This window comes from Lagenorhynchus albirostris, chromosome 18 (assembly GCF_949774975.1).
Source record: "Lagenorhynchus albirostris chromosome 18, mLagAlb1.1, whole genome shotgun sequence".
Taxonomy (NCBI): Eukaryota; Metazoa; Chordata; class Mammalia; order Artiodactyla; family Delphinidae; genus Lagenorhynchus; species Lagenorhynchus albirostris.
In genome coordinates, this window is record NC_083112.1 from 6751615 (window position 1) to 6771009 (window position 19395).

At 37.5% G+C, this 19395-nt stretch overlaps 1 protein-coding gene and 1 long non-coding RNA gene across 5 annotated transcripts in view; one reads left to right on the forward strand and one right to left on the reverse strand.

Annotated features, from left to right (window-relative positions):
* Positions 1-19395, forward strand: part of LOC132508606 (uncharacterized) — a 161344-nt gene that overhangs the window by 91209 nt on the left and 50740 nt on the right. Inside the window, exon 5 of one of the 4 annotated variants that reach the window (XR_009536699.1) lies at positions 7579-8027. The exons of 2 other annotated variants lie outside the window; for them this stretch is intronic. This is a non-coding gene — a long non-coding RNA (uncharacterized LOC132508606). Of the gene's footprint in view, positions 1-1994; positions 2396-7578; positions 8028-19395 lie in introns of those variants that run through there. One more of the 4 variants, XR_009536702.1, reaches the window with a different exon arrangement.
* The window catches only part of UBL3 (ubiquitin like 3), a 70462-nt gene that overhangs the window by 22880 nt on the left and 28187 nt on the right, over positions 1-19395 (reverse strand). The window lies entirely within an intron of this gene.

Below are 19395 nucleotides of genomic sequence, written 5' to 3' on the forward strand. Positions count from 1 at the left end.
GTGCACGGGGTTCAGTAATTGTGGCTCGTGGGCTCAACAGTTGTGGCTCGCGGGCTCTAGAGCGCAGGCTCAGCAGTTGTGGCGCACAGGCTTAGTTGCTCCATGGTATGTGGGATCTTCCCGGACCAGGGCTCGAACCCGTGTCCCCTGCATCGGCAGGCAGATTCTTAACCACTGTGCCACCAGGGAAGTCCCTCCCACTTTTTAAAAAACATGAGGAAAATGGTTTAGACTTGATGGTCTGGCTGTGGCTAGAAAAGAAAATAATTTTAATGGGTGCCTTTGCCCTAAGAAAGAAAAACTTAATAGTTTTCTGAGGGATTGTCCCAGATGACTGTTAAAGTCCCTTCCAGCTCTAATATATGATTAACATTAAACAAAAAGGGCATGTTATTTAGAAATATAACCATTTTATTATGCATAATAAAAATGCATAGGATATATAAACATTCACTAATGACCAAGTTATTCCTATCCGTCACACTTCATATTTGAATTAACAGAGATGTAATGATGTAAACCCACTGCCTTGATTTCCTCGTCACATCACTAACTCTTATCTTTAATTCCCTATAAACCAGTGCCTGTTGAAGTCACACTAGTGAACTGTACTCGTGAAGGTCACCGAGGGCCATCTAATAAAAAACATCAAGTATAGATAGCTTCCTCTCATTTCTCATGTTCCTTAGTCTTTCTGCAACATTTGGCACAGTTTAACTCCTTCCTTCTTGAAAATCTTTCCTTGTTAGGCTTCTATAATTCCCAAAATGTGTTTTCTGGAACACTAGCATCCATTAAGTATTCTGGGGGAGAAAAGGGTTCAAGTGATCGGATAAATCTGTAAAACATTACTTCATATATTCCCCTCTTGGAGATTTGCCATGTATGCTAACATATTAAAAACCCAGAGAATTCCTGCAATGAACAAATTCATTTAACTTTCACACAGTTGTAGTTTTTAACCACAGAACCAATCTTCTTTCCCATATTAGCTGTTACCATCCCACAGATCTAGTGTTCAGTAAAACATACTTTGGAGAATACTTTTCCTGTTCCTTTGAACCTCTTTTTAGTTGTTCTCTTTCCTCTTGCACTTACTCCAAATACGGGCTTTCCAATGTTCCCTCATCAATCTTTTCTTTCCAACACCCTATCCAGGAGACATCCTCATCCACACCCGAGGCCTCAGCTGCCCCTGCTTGGGACACCCCCATTCTCTATGGAGGACCACTTTCACTTCTCCAACTGTCGGCGACCATTTCTAATTAGAGAGCCTGCTGTCCCCTCAAAATCATATGTTTAAATTTGAACTTATCCCTTCCTAAACAACAGGTTTCCCTCCCAACTTATTTATTTCTGCTCAGCTCTCCCGGTCTCCCAGTCACTCAGGCTTGAAAGCTCAGAGTCATCATTTACTCTGCCCTGTTTTCTCCTCTCCCCTCTCTGTTACTAAATCCTTTCAGGTTCTCTCTGCTGCCTCTCTCACCCCCAACCCACCCTGCACATTTCCAAACACTTTTGACAATTAAAATTGTCAGTGTGCTACAGGTAGCTAACATTTACTTATCACTGGAACGTGCTACACAGTACTCTGCATGAAAGTATGCAGCTCGTGGACGTAAAACCCTGTGAGACAGGTACTACTGTGTCCATCTTATAGATGGTAAATGGGGACACGGAGGTGAAGTAACTTCTCAAGATCACATAGTCACAGTCGAAACTTCTCAGTCCAATCCAACCACAGCTGTCCCTCGGTATCCACCGGATTGGGGTTCCAGGGCCGTGGCGGATACCCATCTCCCTTACACAAAATGGCATAGTAGTAAGTAGGCTTAGGGTCTCTGTACCCACGGATGCGGAACCCACAGATATGGAGGGCTGACTGTAATACTATTTCCCTCGGCAAATTTCTACTCCAGCCAAATTGATATATTCATTATGAATCCTATCCTGGCGAGAATCACAAGAATGACTTCCTGATTCCTCTCTTTCAGTTCTAACGTCTCCTTTGAAGCCTATGTGACAACTTCAGCCTACACTGCTCATTCCTACCTCAGAGTTTCTACCCAATCATGGGCGTATACTGGGGTGGCCCTATGTGTCCACATTTGCCTAGAAGAATTGTGATCGCTGTTGTATAATTGTTGTCTCGCTATTATGATGCACAGTGCCCCCTTTTACTCGCAGAAATATCTCAATCTAGACAATAAATAACAAGGTCATCCTACATATATCATTTATTGTAGGAAGATACAGTTTATGTCGTGTCTTAACTCTCCAATTAAATCATGGTCCTTGAGGGTGGCAAAATCAATCTTAAAACTTCATAGTTCTCTTCTCTCATAAGTTGCTAACTTAACATACACAAGCACAGTTGCTTATGTGTGTGCGACCAAACAATTTTGGAGATGAGCCTTTGGCTGGGTTTTGTTTCCCAATTAAATCCTACTTTTAGCTCTAAAGACGAAAATTGCATTTTAAATTAATTCATATAGTTAACCTCAGTCACCGTGCCTGAAAAATACTACGTATTTAATACACTGGAAGATGAGTGAATAATGTACCAGAATATGCCAGACTACAGCCAACATTCCCAAAATATTTCAATAATGTAACGTAACAGGATACTTCAAGTATAACCAGGAAGTGGATCTACCAACAACTACCAAGAAAAATATGTATCCTAATGTTTTTACTATTATACACAGTTAGGTGACGACAGACTCACTGTTTTCCACACACAACTATCATGGACTACGTGCCCTGAAACAGCCCATAGTGATAATAAAAAACAGTTACCCTGAAGAGGGAAGAAAGAAAAAGACATTTTAAAAAATCATCCTATTCTTTACAGTATGTTTGTAGTCAACTCATTATTCAAAAGTGATAGCAAACTCTCCTGTTTAAGAAGAATACATTCTGTCTGGCCATGAAGACGACGATTGTTCCAGGCTGCCTGTGCTTCACAGGCCTATTCAGCTCACACAGACAATTTGCATCAACCTGTGCCTAGTGATACTGTCACTCAGTGGTGCCCCAGATAGCCACAACCTCATGTGCTCTTAACATTGAGGTTCTCATTTATAAATTAATGTCTCTGGAATACTCATGAATTCTTCCTTGAATATAATTGTTTTATTCATTATTATTTATTAAATTTTAAAACCATAATAAATGATTTTACGTAGGTTTAGTGTGACAAAATTATTTAGCAGCAGAACTCTACAAAACAAGCAGGAAATGAAAGAGGCAGACATGTAAATGCATCAACATCCGCATATAGTATTAAGTACAATTATCAGGAAAATATAGCACAAAATTCTGCATCTATGCAGGGTATACCATCTAAGCTAAGAACGTTATTAATTAACGTAATCACTAAGTGTTCATCATTGGGGGTGAAGGCATCGTGCTAGTCATTTAAAAAAACACAAGAACTGTATGTTCATAAAAGTTGTTACTGAATATAAATATAAATCCAGCAGCATCAAAACATTTAGCATTACAATACAGAGAGCAAATGCAGTGGCAGCAGATGGTTTCAAAGAGGGGAAATAAAGAAGAAAACTACACAGTAGTAAAGTACAAATTAAAAGGAAAAATTTTACAAAGAAATAGTTAAGGAAAAGGGCAGATGAACTCCTGGGAAAAAGTAAATGACTAACAGAGCAAAAGAAGGAATATTTATAAAGAGGAAAGACTGTTATGAGCAGATTAGACAATTGTCTAGAAACATGGACATGAAAAGAGTAGAATGCATCTTTGCCAGAGAAACAATTCAAGAACTAAAGAACCCCTGGCACTGAGCTAGAAAATATCACTTATGCTTTCTGCAAATTTAGAAACTTAGGTTCAGAGTTAAAGAAAAATTGTCTAAGGTATAAAAAAACAGAAGATAGTTAGAAATCCAAATAAATTGGTGCAGGTCAGTTAAGTATGACTATCTTCTGACTTGGACTATATGCTATACGCTGAGCAATGCTCTATTTTTTAAATCAATAAAATAGCCTACGCTCATGTCTATTAAACAAAATCCACAAGAATAAGTGAGGAATTTCAGAAGTTTCTAACATATATCAACAATAGCTCAGAGTAACGAACACCATAAAATAGATACAAAAGTCTGGGAAAGATATTTAATGAGTCTCTCGATCTCTCATTGTAAGAACTTAATAACAGTGTTCCTATCACTTTGATTTCTTATATTAGAGCTTATTTTCAGAAGATTCATGACGTTAATGTTTGAACAATTACCAATCCCTAACATACTGTCCTTACTCTATCTTCCGTTTTAGAAAGTACTAATAGGGCATAAAAATTGCTTTCTTAGGGAATATAAAAAAATTATTTTTCCCGTTTTCTTAAAAAGTAATTCCACAATGCTATGCATTTGATTATGCTTTCTTGCAGCAGTTGTGGGGAAGAACTAAATGCATCAGGACTACAAATAACAAAGGCAGAATTCTACCCAAAGTTACTGTTATGATTATTACCTCCTGGAGCCCAAACAGTCTTTCTTGGCACTCCTAAATGATAAGACCGCAAACACTCATTTCACATTCAAGTATTCAGGCTACTCACTCATGAATGGAATTAGTGGTTTTGATCACATATACATAAATTTTTATGTGCATAGGACCTCATGCCTTCGAGGAACAACTCTCCTGGTAGTGACTTTAATCTAGCAAATACTAAGTCATCTGGATCCTAACCACCTCTCATTTATAGCTTTGATGTCCCAAGGCTTCACGTGTAAATCCACTGTTCGAAACCTGGATTACATCTCTATAGAAAAAAGGCTATTTACGGCAGTTAGTTTCCCAGCGAATTCCTAAGTCTATTTAATCTGTTGTAATAATATGACTAAAATACACCTAATATGCAGTGAAAAGCAGTAACATTATTAGTAATCGCAAACACCCATAACTCTTACTGTGTGCCAGGTCATCTTTTAGGTGTTTTTCCTATGTTGACTCATTTGATCCTCACACCAACCCTATGGGAAAGTTACTATTACTACGCCCGTGTCTACAGAGGAGGAAACTAAGCAGAGACTAAATAACCTACCCAAACCTGGTTAAGAAGTACCAGAGCTGGGTTTCAATCCAACCCTGGTTCCAGGGCCTGCACTTTCAGCCACTAGGCTAAATTTCCTATAATTATTGACAAGTTTTAGTTAGTTCAGCCTGCAGAGCATCCAAAGTTTTAAAAGTACATCATGGTTTTTTACTTCAAATGACTCATCTGACACTTTAAAAGATTCTTCTGAGGCTGGTTTCATTACTTCACTCAGTCACTATTATTTAATGAATTATTCACATATGTGCACGTAGAATTTACTTCAGGATAAGTGTTCGTGGTCAGAGCCCCTGGCCCCTGGCTGAAAATGTACGCTTCCTAAATAAACAAATCTGAGTTGTCCAGCTTTTTAAAAATAAAAGTAAAAACAAATCAATAAATAATCTCTATCAGGAAGTTAAACGGAGGAACAATTACGATGACTTCTACTAACCACTCCAGAAATACACTAAATTGAATAACTTTGATTCCTGTTCTTAATGTTGTCTTCTATGTTGTATTTACTGGGGGCTTGATAGCGTCATCTGTTCATTTTCTGTCAATTTCCCCCTCCACTGCTCTTGGCCACACCAATCTTGGAGCACCATCTCCTCACCCCAGGAAACAAAGATTCAAAGGAACTACTAACAGAGGTTCAAATCCAAAAGATTCACTGGTGCGCATACAGGACTAGTTTTGGACTAGCTGTTCTGTGAAGACAAGAAGGCAGGGGCAGGGGCGAAGGGCTGGAGGATGGAGAGAGAGCTCAGCGATGACTCAAACTAGAGAGAAAGAAATGAAGAGACAGGGTCTCCAAGTTAGTTCTAGCTTCTAAAATTACCTTTAATTTTTATTCAATTTACAAATCTGTCAAAATGTATCACTTGACTTTTGATTAACTTCTTAAATTTTAAACTGCAATTATAAATTCGATAGATTTTTTTCCTTTTTACATATTTCAACTACCTGATAGCAAATCTTCCCAATTACTTAATAATTTCTATAAAACTAATAAACTTATAAAAACATGAACCTTAAATTCCTGTCAATGTCACAGTAATGTAAATACTTATAAGTGTTTATCTTAGAAATCACAAGCAAAAAAAATCATATCAATTACATATTTTACATTGTAAGTACATTGACTTCAGCATCATTTAGTCAGCCATCAGAGAAATCAAAATCAAAGCCACAATAAGATATCATTTCAAACCCACTAGGATGGTTATAAGCAAAACAATAGACAATGAGTGCTGGCAAAGGTGTGGTGAAACTGGAATCCTCAAATATTGCTGAGGGGAATGTAAAATGGTACAGCCGCTCTGGAAAACAGTTTGGCAGGTCCTCAAAACCTTAAACACAGAGCTGTCCTATGATCCAGCAATTCCAGTCCTAGGTATGGTTCTCATTATACGCAGTAGTTCTGTTCTACACAGTTTCATGAACACTGAGTAAGAGGATACTGAGCCACTGCTATTAGGGTTAGGTTGTGAGCCTCTGGTAACAATTTCATCAACCAATGAATACATAACCTGATTTTATATGTGTTTCTGTTTAAAGATACCTTAAAAAGATGTTTACACAACTCTGTGAACATTCCAAAAAATCCACTGAACTGTACACTTTTTAAAAGGGTGAATATTATGGTATGTGAATTATTTCTCAATTTTTAAGAATTGGAATTACATTGAACCTGAATCTAATTGAGTCTCTAGACTTCAATACCAGTTTACAGGAAAACTGAGGAATAGAGGAAGAAATAAAATAACACTATGAAAAAGCAAAACTTAAACCAAACCCAAAATGCAGTACATTGTACAAGACATATGTCCAGCTCTTCCAACAAGTCAATGGCATAGGAAGAGAGAGAGAAAGGGGGTTAAAGAGGGAGGGAACTAAGAGAATAAAAGATACTCAAATGACATAATCATATGCAACGTGCAAACCCTTTTAGATCTTAATTTGAACAAACCAACTCTTAAGTAAAATAAGGGAGATCTCAATATGGACTGCAGAGTAAATGTTATTAAGGAATTACTGTGCTAATGAAGTCATGATTATATAGATTCTTATCTGTTAGAGATTCATACTTAAGAATTTAAGGAAAAATGACCAAAAACCTGGGATTTGTTTTAAAATACTCTATTAAAAACAACTTGTTGGGGGAGGATAGTGGTGAATAGGTATAATAAGAATGGTATACATGTTTTTAATTGTTGAAGCATGGTAATAGGTACATAGGAGTCCTTTAGACTATATTTTCCACTTCTATGAATGTCTGAAACTTTCTATGATGAAAAGTTTTTTAAATTATAATTATAAGGCAGTCTTATTATTCAAAGACGTCTAATTCTCTTAACTATGAAAACTACACAAACTGCCAAATATGGAGAGATTGCTTATTTGTGTATTCTTTTTAAACTTAATTCAAAATCTTCCAGGAAGTAAAAGACATTTGTCTAATAAAAAAATTATACCGTCACAAACAATTTTGGGATAACTTTCCCATGAAACTTTTAGGGCTACCATCTCAGCTGTTAAAGATTTCTTCAAGATCAGAGAGGCCCAGGCACAGACCCTTGCCTGCAACCACAACTGCCCGCTGAACCTGCATGATAGCTGCTGCATCAGTGACGCCAGAACTTAGAGAAGGAGATAGGTCCCTCAGCAGCCTGCCTCCAACCTAAAGGATGTCTTACTGGCCTCCAAACGAGACACTGACCGTTACCTGCCAGAAAGCTGTCAAACATATACATACAAATCATCTGCCTTTGCAGTCAACAATTATAATAAAAAATGAAAAAAACTCAAAATAATCAACGATCCGTTCAATACGAATGGTGCCTCTACCTTGGGTGGGACGACTCTGACCCTTAGATTCAGGTTTACTATTAATGTATATATGCTTAATTTTTCTGTTTACTCAAAGAAATCTATAACTCTACTCGGGTGGCTACAATACTGATTAGATGTAGCATTTATCTGAATTTTAAGATATGTGACCCATGTAAATATATAAGAACCCTGAACTTGGTTTGTATGTATTCCCTATATTTTCTACCTTTTGGAGCCACAGTTCTTTTAGGTGATAAACTAATAAGGATATAACCTTGGATCTTTTTCATGACTTGGTCTGAATTCTGATCACAACTGGTAAGGCCATTCTCCTAAAAGGTATTATTTGCAGATTCCTTCAGCTTTTTAATTAGGTACTGTTCTAAATTCAGCTGCTGTTCCCCAAGGGTTTCCTATTCTAGATTTAAGGAAATGACAGGAAAATTTTAGGAAAAAACTTGAGGGCAGGAAGTCCCTGCCACGTAAAGAGAACATGTAAGTGTCTCTTTTCTTTAACAACTGACATTTCAATTACAGTGCCATGGAATAAGCAGTTCATGTACTTATACATTAATCACTTACATATTTATTAGTAGAAATACCTTACGAAAACACAACCTAATCAAATAGGCTCTAAAGAAAAAAAATCTTAATGTATTTTTCTTATTCCCCATATTCTGTGTTCTGTGCACCTGTGTGTTCTGTGCACCCGTGTTCTGTTGGTTTGTCTTTGTTTTTGTCTCCCCAACAAAACTGTACATTTCTTCAGGTCACAAAAAAGGAAAGGAAAGAGGAAAAGTATATGCTAGATGCTTTGTTATTTTGTGAATGAGATGTAATACAGTCAACACAAGCTTAGTTGGTGAGTAAAATATGTTTGAGGAGTACAGACAGAATCTTAGAATTAAAGGAGGGTAATGTCTCCACAGGACGTTTTCATCAACATATGGTTCTCTGGTGAATACCCCTCATCTTCTTTAAGGTCTCCTAACACATTTACGTTAGGCCAGGATAGTGCTGGAGACTACTACTCTCCTAATTCCCTCCTGACATTCCCAATATGTTTTCAAATCTGTTATTTAATTCACATTACATACATTACCTACATGCATCTGGGAGGCACTTTGATGACTGTTACTTTACCTGTAATGGTTACTGCAAAGATCAGATAAAGTAAGTATGAACATTTACTCTAAATTCTAAGACCTTAAAGTGCTGTTAGTCTCATGTTTATATATAAGGAATAATTCGCTTCAATCAAATAAAATGGCTATCCTTAATTTGTCCTTTTCCTAACCTTGCTCAATTATTTCCTGCCTTATATATGAGGTTTGCCATACATTTAGGCCTATTAATCCTTTGAGCATCAATTAAACATGTAACTCCTATTTAGACTATAAACTCCTTAAGGACAGGAAACACAAGAACTTCAATTCCTTCTGTGTCTGTACTCCTTCTACTTCCTCTCACCATTGGCCAGTTTTTTACAGAGTGGGTATTTGTGGCAGCATTATTAAATATCCTTAATGAAGGCATGGTACAAGTACGGAACCAGCTAATCATTCTCCCTAAAGTGCGTCAATAAAATCATTAGGGGGCCATTAGAGAGGAAGAGGAAAATACCATGACTACCAGGATCACGATGCTGTCTGTAACAAGCCATAGCAACCACTGAAGAGGTAACCCTAAGCAGGAGCTGCATTCCACATGCTTGCTAACAATCCTTATTCCAAAGACTCAGGGTCCTCTGAATGTCTGCAATCACTCTACAGATGTTTCAGTCTTTAAACCATTATTATTTTCATAATTTAAATCTGAATAAGGTAGCCTGAAGCACGTACAATTAGAAAATAACGTGGAAAACAAACCACTTCTAAGTGGTCTTACTATGCTGCAGCACAGCTATTATACAACATATATGTGAATTACTTCTCAAATGAGGGAATTCAGCAAAGAATTAGAAAACCTGTAAGACTTATCAAACTACCATTCTAGTAATTTTTGACATGCTTGATATTACTGTTGGTGGTGATAACAATAGGATTTACTGACTACTTACCATGTGTCAGAAAGTGTGCTAACTATAATTATATAAAGCAGATATTATCTTTATTTTCCAGATGAGCAGACTGAGGCTTAACTGAGGTTAAATATCTTGCCAAAGTTAAGTGGAAGGTTTTTCCAGTTCACTGTACAGCCTGGGTTTGGTTATCAGACCTAGCACTTAATAGCTGTGACATCCCAGACATATTACTTGACTGTTCTGGGAGCTAAGTTTCTTAGTTGTAACATCACTACTATCAACATCTGTTTCATACTGCAGAGTCTGAAAAATGTTTTGATATATATTAAGTTACTGGATATTCACACCACCCTCATTTTCTCATTCTGCAGATGACTTACCCAAGGTCACAGGCCTGGTGGCTAGATCAGGGCTTACATACAGAGAATACCCTAACTACTCACAATCTATTCTGAAGCTCAAATGAGACAGTATGTGAATGTATTTTGTAAACTCTACATCTTTTTGTAAAAATGTAAACTAGCATATTATTATCAATGTTCTCTGATTAGGGAGGTACTGATTGTATTCAATGATCTCGAAAGTTATATCTAGATGTAAAACTGCAAGTTAGAAGAGTTTTTTTCTTTTGCTATTAAAAAAAAATAGATTCCCACCATCTAAAGACTATTAACATTTTTTTTACACAGTATGATCACGCTCAATAGAATATAAATTTTTTCTTTTCCTCAAGATAATGTTAAGAATCTCTCCATGGTATTAATCATGCATTCAGCCAAAAAAAAAAAAAAATAGCACCTACTATGGACACACTGGGTATGTAAACAAGCAAACAAACAAAAGATACCTGTAAGAAAGTGCTATAAAGGAAACAAGGCTCTAGAACAGGGAGCTTTAGGAAGGTTTCATTGAAGGGCTCTCTGAGGAGATGATACTTACACTGAGACCTAAACTAGCAGCCAGAAACACAAAGAATAGGCAGTAGGACACTCCAGGCAGTGGGAACAGCGTTTATGAAGACTTCAAGGAAGAAAAGGAAAAACCTGCCCATTTCAGGAAAGAGAACACGAATGCTAAGGGCAGCCTAGCAGCCGAGGAAGGCTGGTACAGATGAGGCTGAAGGGCACACGGGCCAGATCCCACACAGGCCGGGAGGAGTCTGAGTAGTGCTCAGAATGTACTGTGAAACCATTTAAAAGTTTTAAACAGGGAGGCACATGATCCAAATTCCACTGCAGATCACCTTGGCTGTTGTAGGATAAAGTAGCTAATAAGATAAGAAGAGAGCCCAGCCCAAGCCCTGAAGAAGGCTAACATTCAGAAGGCAGATCAGAGCTGGCAAAGAAACTGAGAGGGAGGGGCTGATGAGAGAGCAAGACAGCTCTGTGTGGGGTCATGGGAACCAAAAGAAAGTGTTTAAAGGAAGACCAGATGCTATACTACTTTAAGTTCTGCTGAGAGGTCGAGTAAGATGAAGACAGAGAAGCGTCTTCTGGATTTGTAACCTAGAGATCACTAATGACCTAGAACAGTTTCAGTGGCGTGCAGTCTATTCTGTGCACAACCTTTGTAAATATTTAATGACTTCTTATATCCCACTGAGTGAAAACACAGCCATTTTTCCTACAAAAGTGAGTTTTCTCCATAGGAATTAGATATTTGAAATTCAATTAAAGAACATGATTTACCTTATTTGAACCAATATTGTTTATAATACAAACTATGATGAAGAACTAGCACTCTGTAGGAAAAACCAGCTGCACACAGGACACACAGGGACGCAAAGCTACTCTGTTTGAAAGGCTGGCTACTATGCTGGTGTTGTGTTTTTTTGCTCACCGTTAACAGTTATGAATTTCCAGCCTCTACAATAAAGGCCTGAAAGAGATACTCAAATCTCCAGCACCCATGTACGCATGGGCCCTTGACAACTTCAGGTTAATGGGGTACAGGTTAAAGTACCTGGGGAGGAAGGGCTCTTTCTCAAATAAAGTGCTGCTCAGGAAAAGCCTTTTGTCCTTCCACCTTTTCACCACCTGGAACATAATGTGATGTTTGGAATTACAGTAATCTTTAGACCACGGGAAGGAAATCCACAGGCTAAGGAGAGTAGAGTGCAGTGACAGGAGGAGCCTGGTTCCTTGAGGGCAGTCTCAGGCCACTGTATTAGCCCTAAAAGGCCACCTTCCAGATTCCTTGCTGGAGGAGGCATGTAAACCCCTCACTTGTTTTAAGCCATAATAGCTAAACACGATGCTAGCAGGTACATGATATGTTCATTTCATTCCTTCCTCAGTAAGAGTATTTTTAAAAGAAGCAATGTTTAATACAAGAAGACATCAGAACTATAGCAAATTCCACTGCAACGAGGAGTGGCATGTGATCTAGTTGTGAACAAGGAGGTACAAGGAAGACTGATGGGGGCTCCTAGGAAATGAAACCCTTTGCTGAAAAGAAGAAAGTGCTGAAGGAAAGTGGTAGCTGGGCTGTCCCTGCCATGCCCTCCGCACCACGCTTGCCCTCTGCCCTTCCTGCCTTTTGAACTGGTTGTGACATCTGGAGCCACGTGCGATCCTGAAGCCACAGGACAACAAGCACAGGATGAAAAGCCCATCTCCAATAATGGGAAACCCTGGCTGCTCGACGGTACCACCAACTGCTAAACCAGACTGCCCTTCTCCAGATTTAAGATAGTTAAGCGTCTTTGTTGATAAAGTCATTTATTATTTACTATTTTTTTAAGTTTCTTTTCTTTTTTCCCCCCAGCAAAAAGCATTCCTACCTTCTTTCAAATAGGCAAGTGTAGCATTTCCTCCTTTACTCTGGCTTTGCATCTCCTTTCCAAGTTTCTTCTCCAGTATAGGTTGAAACTGTACTAATGTGCCTGTCCTTGGAATGCTCTCCCTTCTAAATCTTATCAGTTCTTAAAGGGCCTAACTGAATTCCTGTGTTCCTCAAGAACTGTTCCAAAGGAGCCACAGGGACCATGTCCTGATGCCCACAATTCTCTCCAGTCATTTACTGACAGTCACTCACCATTCTCCACCCCCTTTACTTTATTCCCCACATAAACCCTCCCATTCAAATCAGCACAACAATTAGCCAATTCAAACTTCAATCTCAGAATTTTCAGGCTGGGAATGCAGAATACCTTCACTGTGGCCCTTTTGCTACTCTTAACTGAAAGCCTAGTTGTAAACTCATGGTTACGTTACTTTAAGTATATGCAACTTATTTTCTCTTCTGGATCAGTAATTCTTAAGTATAAATCTGAATGTATCCGGGAAACTTTTCCAAAATACATACACCAAGAACCATCCCAAACCTACTGACTCATTTCTGAGAGCACATGTTGAAGGTCCCAGGTGACGCTGATGTGTACCCCTGGGTAAGATTTTTCTGCTGTAGGTATCCTACAGCTGCACTGTTCAATAAGGTAGCTGCTGGCCATATGTGGCTATTGAAGACTTGAAATTAATTTAAATTTAAAATCTGATGTGAGATTCAGTTATAGGAAAACTTTATGTCTGGAATGTGGGTGTGTGAATTTACTTTTGAAATGTAGATTTTATGAAATCTAAATACAGACGGTATTTCCAATGAAAATTTAACATCTGAATTGAAATGTTTTATAAGTAGATTACAAAGACTTGGTATGAAAAAATGTAAAATACTATTAATAATTTTATACTAGTTACATGTTAAGATGATAATATTTTGGATATACTAAGTGAAAATATATTTAAATAATTGATTTCCCCCATTTCTTTTACTTTTTTAATATGACCACTAGAAAATTTTAAACTATCTGTATTGCTGCATTCTATTTCTGTTGGACAGTACTGTTCTTTAAAGAATCATTTTTACCCAATTGTGACTAAGAGTTATGCTATTTAAAACTCTCTATTACATTTACTTGGAGAGAGCTACTCACTGTGCTACCCAATGTCTCCTTTAGAAAGGCATGTGTAAGTCTGAAATTTCTCTCAGACTTCAGTGTCAGGAAGAAAATTCCTTTTCCTAAGCAACTGGTATAGTTTTATTTTAGGAACAATGCTAATCTTATTACAACTGAGGCACCTCTTCTTGCTCTGCCCACAGGAAGCTCAGAGCCAAATAAGAGGCAAACTTTATTAATTGTATAGACTCTTCAGGAACACTTCTCTACCTAGTGCCCAGATTTTATTTTTCTTTTAGAAAGTCACAATTTTTTTTTTTTTGGCAGTGAGGCAGGAAATAACCTTCAATAAGCATCAAAGCTTAGATAAACACTAAAAACAAAACTTAGTTAAATTAAATATAGAAAATTGTATTCAATTCCTTAAACTGTTATTTCTCATTTTCTAATTTACTCTGCATAATTCGTTCTTTTCAATGAAAGTAAAGCAACCTTTAAACAACACACCACAATACAGCTGATCCTAGAACAACATGGGCGGATAGGGGTCTGGACCCTCTGAGCAGTTGAAAATCCGAGTGTAACTTACAGTCGGCCCTCCATAGATACAGTACCTCCGTATCCATGGTTCTGTACCCATAGATTCAACCAACTGCAGATCGTGTAGTACTGTGGTTTTTACTATTTTTAAAAAATCCATGTGCAAGCGGACCCGTGCAGTCCAAACCCATGTTGTTCAAGGCACTCTCATATACTTTGGAGAAGGAGAAACAGAGTCACTTGTGAATAAGATGAAAATCGTTAGAGAACAAAGGTGTCATTAGTGAATATTAGTGACACCGTTCTGCTTTATCTAATGAAATAATGTTCAGAGTCACAAAAGAAGGAACCCAAATCAGGCTCCTTGAATTCACTCATGGGAATTCACTCCTATTAAGCCTAACCAAAGAGGAAACAGCAGTTTCAGGTCTAAACTTAATCTAGAAATGAAACTCATGGTAACAATCTGAAAGCCTGCTAAAAGCTTCTATTCTTCACATGAATAGGTCATTTCATATAGGTATACACCAACTATGTAATAAGAAACAATAATAAAGATTTTAATTCTGACTTTCCAAGCCAAATTTTCCACATGGTTTACAGGGGAGAAAAACTAATACTTTTTCAACAATCCATCAGAGTCACTGAACACCTACTCTTTTTCAACCACCATAACAGGCCCAAGATACAAGGCTGAATAAGATGCACAGGTCTCATGCTCTCACTGGGGAAACCAGAGTGTGATTAAGCAGGGCCGAGGGGGGCTGCTGTCTAGGAATTCAGGTCTATAAGGGACGCTAAAGCACCGCTGGACTATACTGTCCATGTATGGCTGAAGTCAGCTCAAGCTCTAAAACTGAACAGTACAGAGATTTTTATCAGGAATAATAAATGTTATCATCTAAATTTTAAATGCCCTTTAAGAATCTCTCTGCTTTAGAAAATTCATGAATTAAAACTACCAAAACTTGGGAAATGTTTTGTCTAATTCTTTTTTAGAAAATTGACCTTGCTTTAGCAAGCAGAAATGAAGCTGTAAGGTATTTGTTTCTATGTGGAAATGTTATGAAAATAAAATTAGTTTATCTTATTCCATTAAATACATGTTGAGCAAACATTTAAAAAATATTATTATTAGTTCCTAACCCACATGAACTGACCCAACCCCAGGCAAAACAAAGTAGCAAGTGAAATGTCAATCCAGTGTAACTCAGCACTACAAAAGAAATCCTGTGCCATTCACAGGCACAGAGCCAACAAGCACCAACACAGACTTAAAAGGCCTAGAACAGCATCCCAGAGAAAAGGGGCTCCTACACCGAGATCTCAAATAGGAGTTAGTCAAGTGGAAAGTAGATGGGGGAAATACATCTTATAATACATGGGCTTCAAACCTCTGAGATCCTCTAGTCTGGAGGCTATAGAATTGTAAATACACATACTTTGAGAAGTTACCATGAACTACCAATCTGCCACGGAAAAGGGAATCAAAGAGATTAAAATTACTTTACCAAGTTAGAAGTTTGCTGAATAAATTTGGGAGGGCCAGAAGTCAAGGCATATATTTAACCCACTGCAAAGCTGAAAACATCCTTGTTTTATTCTCAGTCTTCTGAATACTATTTAATCCCCAAATATGTACTATCTTCTCAATTCAGAACCACAAAACAAAAATTCAGGCAACATTACTGGCATTTTGTGGAAATTTTCAGGAAGCTGTGTTTCCTGTACTGCATAGAGATCTAACTCTAAGTTACTAGATGAGTTCCACACCTGGGCAAACAATTGGCTTTATCATTCACAGGTTGGTTACATGGATTCCAGTCCAAACAGAAAAGCACGCGGCGGAAGATGTCTGGAAAACTCTCTTAATGCAATAAAGGAAAACCCATACAGTCCTTTCTTAACTTTATCTTCTGGGGCCAACTAATCTATACATTTCTAATGGAGATAAGTTTTCAATATTTATCAAATAACCAGTCCCTGCATGGAGCCATTATAAATTTCATTTATCACACACTGATGCCTTTAGGACCTATTAGGTAGGTGCTCAGGGATATTTTCCCCTAAACAAGCATTTCAGAATGCTTGCTAGGAATTCTCTTTTCAGTATTATTTAATTATGTTAATGTTACTATTATTATGTTACTTTTTTTCTTTTTTTGTGTGTGGTACGCGGGCCTCTCACCGCTGGGGCCCCTCCCGTTGGGGAGCACAGGCTCCGGACGCGCAGGCCCAGCGGCCATGGCCCACGGGTCCAGCCGCTCCGCGGCATGCGGGATCCTATTATGTTACTTTGCATAGAGTCCCTTCTTCTCCTCAGTTAAAGCACTGAAGGTATTGAACTTACTAGATTATGAAATATAATCACAGAATTTAGGGAATTTACTTTTAGAACCAACTAATAGTAAAGAGTTTTTTATAATAGAAGCTGCCTGTTGTGGCTACCCAGAGAGCTTCTCTCTTGCTATGGGCTAAGATAATCAGCTTTAAACTGTGTCTGAAATAAGAGCAACTATGCCATCAATGTTGACCTCTGGAAATCTTGTAATCAAAATCAATTTGGTTATAAGAATTGATTATAAAAATTGCTGTTTAGAGGCCTTCGTTGTTATTTTCTTGGTCTTGGCTAAACTCTGCACAGCAGAGATTGCTATATAGCCACTAGGTAAATTAGGGGTTATATATCCTATGTTGTATTATATCTTGATTCAAGACATGGAACATGAATTACCTTGGCTGCATGTAACGATCCTCAAGAGCAAGACAAACCTGTGGCAATGCTGCTATGCGGTATCCTCTTTATCCCTGGACATTTTGTGCTGAGGACTGTTCAATTCCAAGCTACAGTGCTAATGCTAAACCACTTCGATTTTTAAAATCATACGTAGAAGGTGAATACATGAATTTAATTTCTTGCCTGCTTTATTTTGTTCATTCTGGAATAAAGGAACGGAAGCATCTTCTAGTTTAGACTTTGGATGTCAGCACGGGGAAAGGTTACTACTACATAGCTCAGTATGCCATAATGTTTAAAATAAAAATTTCAATAAATAAATTTCACTTCCTCTGTTTACTTTGCCTCCTGTTTGACAGATCTGCAGAAGCAGCAGAAACCTTGAATTTTTAAAAATATGATTTCAGTCGTCCAGGCTTGCTCTTGTGATTTAATCACTGCCACAGTCCCCTCCCCACTCTTGGGGGTTGGGGATGTGTGATGAGGAGGATAGTTGCAGTAATTGTAATGGCAGAATGGGTCAGGGGAGGCACAAGGAAAGGGCCATAAACAAAAGAGCTTAAATGTATTAGGAAAAAACAGGGTTTCTAGAGGCTTGTGATGTTTTGAATGTCAACCTGTAATCCAACTCTAAAAGCAGAAAGTAATCACAGGAGAAAAAAAAAATTGCCAGCCAACGGAAGGTCATCAAGGTTGTTAAAAGGGATATTCAAGTGCAAATTCACAGGTACACATGTACATGTACGGATACACTTGCACATGTGGCCAATCCCTACTCGGATCCAGAACTGGGTCAGGGTTTTGAGAGATGGGAGAGCAGAGAGCTGGGTGAGTGGCAACCAGACATAAAGAAATGCCTTCTCTGTAAGCCAAGGATTCCAAATGAAACTTGATTCAGAGAATTTTTTTAAACTTTTGCTTTTATTCAGTTCAAGGCTTATAGAAAAATAACCTCTAGCTTGAACTGTTTGCAAATGTTTATTTTTAGCTCTCCATTCACCCTTAACTGCATAAAGGAGTGAAGAAAAGAAGCAAAATAAAGCTAAAAAATAAGAAAATAGCCATACTTTACCTCTAGTTCAGATATACTCACAAGCTTTCTAATTCATGATCAAGAAGTCTAAATTTGGACTAAGGAAAAAAGATACTATCACACACATCCTCTTCAGTCAGGAAGAGAAAGTTAATAGTATCTGCAAAGCCTTCAAACCACAGGAATTCAGAGACACTTAACATCAATTATTTAAATGACTACTAACCTATTGCAGAGCAAAGGAAAAAGAGAACAAACTGTTTAGGTCACTGACCAGACATATAAACACTATTTTCTTCCTTTTCCTTCCGATAAAAAAGGAAGATAGCAACCTAATGATTTCCCAGATTAAAGCCAATCAATCACCTGAAAGCTATTGCTCTGTCCAAGAACTATTTTTAAATCTTTAGGCAATTTTTTTAGCTTTCAAAAATAGTTTCTTACTTACTGAAAAAATTCTTCACATAATATGTATGTCACAAGTGCGCTTGTGCTCAACGTTAGTGGCCAATGTTTAAGTTTTTATATGCTGACAGCAAAGTCAGAATACATTTTACTTCTTTTAGAGGTAAGAGAGAAAAACTGAGAACTCTAAGAATATTGCCTAAAGTAGGATTAGAAAAGAACTTTGCTATACTATGCCTTCAACATTTCTCAATGTTCATAAGACAAAAATCACTTTAATGCTAAACAGATTTTGAAATGTTAAATTTTTCAGTGCCTTCAGTTCAAAATTACTAAAAGGTAGCATAAAAACTTGTCTTTATATGCTTTTATATCTGTATGATTGATAATATTAGGTAATTATTGCTAACTGTGAAGCTGTGATGATTACTGTGGTTGTTTTAAAAGTCATTATCATATATTTCATATATACCAAATATCACATGTAACATGATAATTGGGATTTGTTTCAAAACCATTCAAGAAAAGCAAGTAAACATGACTGACTATGAGCTGATAATTGTTGAAGCTGGAATATGGATACGTGGGGGTTTCATTATACTCCTCTCTCCATTTCTGTATATATCTGAAATTTTTCATAAAACTTAAAATAAGTGTTTACAAAATCCCACCTAAGGGACTCTTAATGTTGTCATCTAAAGGAGTTGAGTCAAACTGTAAAGCTGGTCATTTAACTTTGGGACAGAAAATGAGAAATATTCATAGTGTAATACGGAAGAGAAAGGCCAAGTAAGGTGTTTTGTTGCAGTATGCATCCTTACCAGAAGTCCGGGAATAAAGAAACGTGATTATAGAGTTTAAAAGAA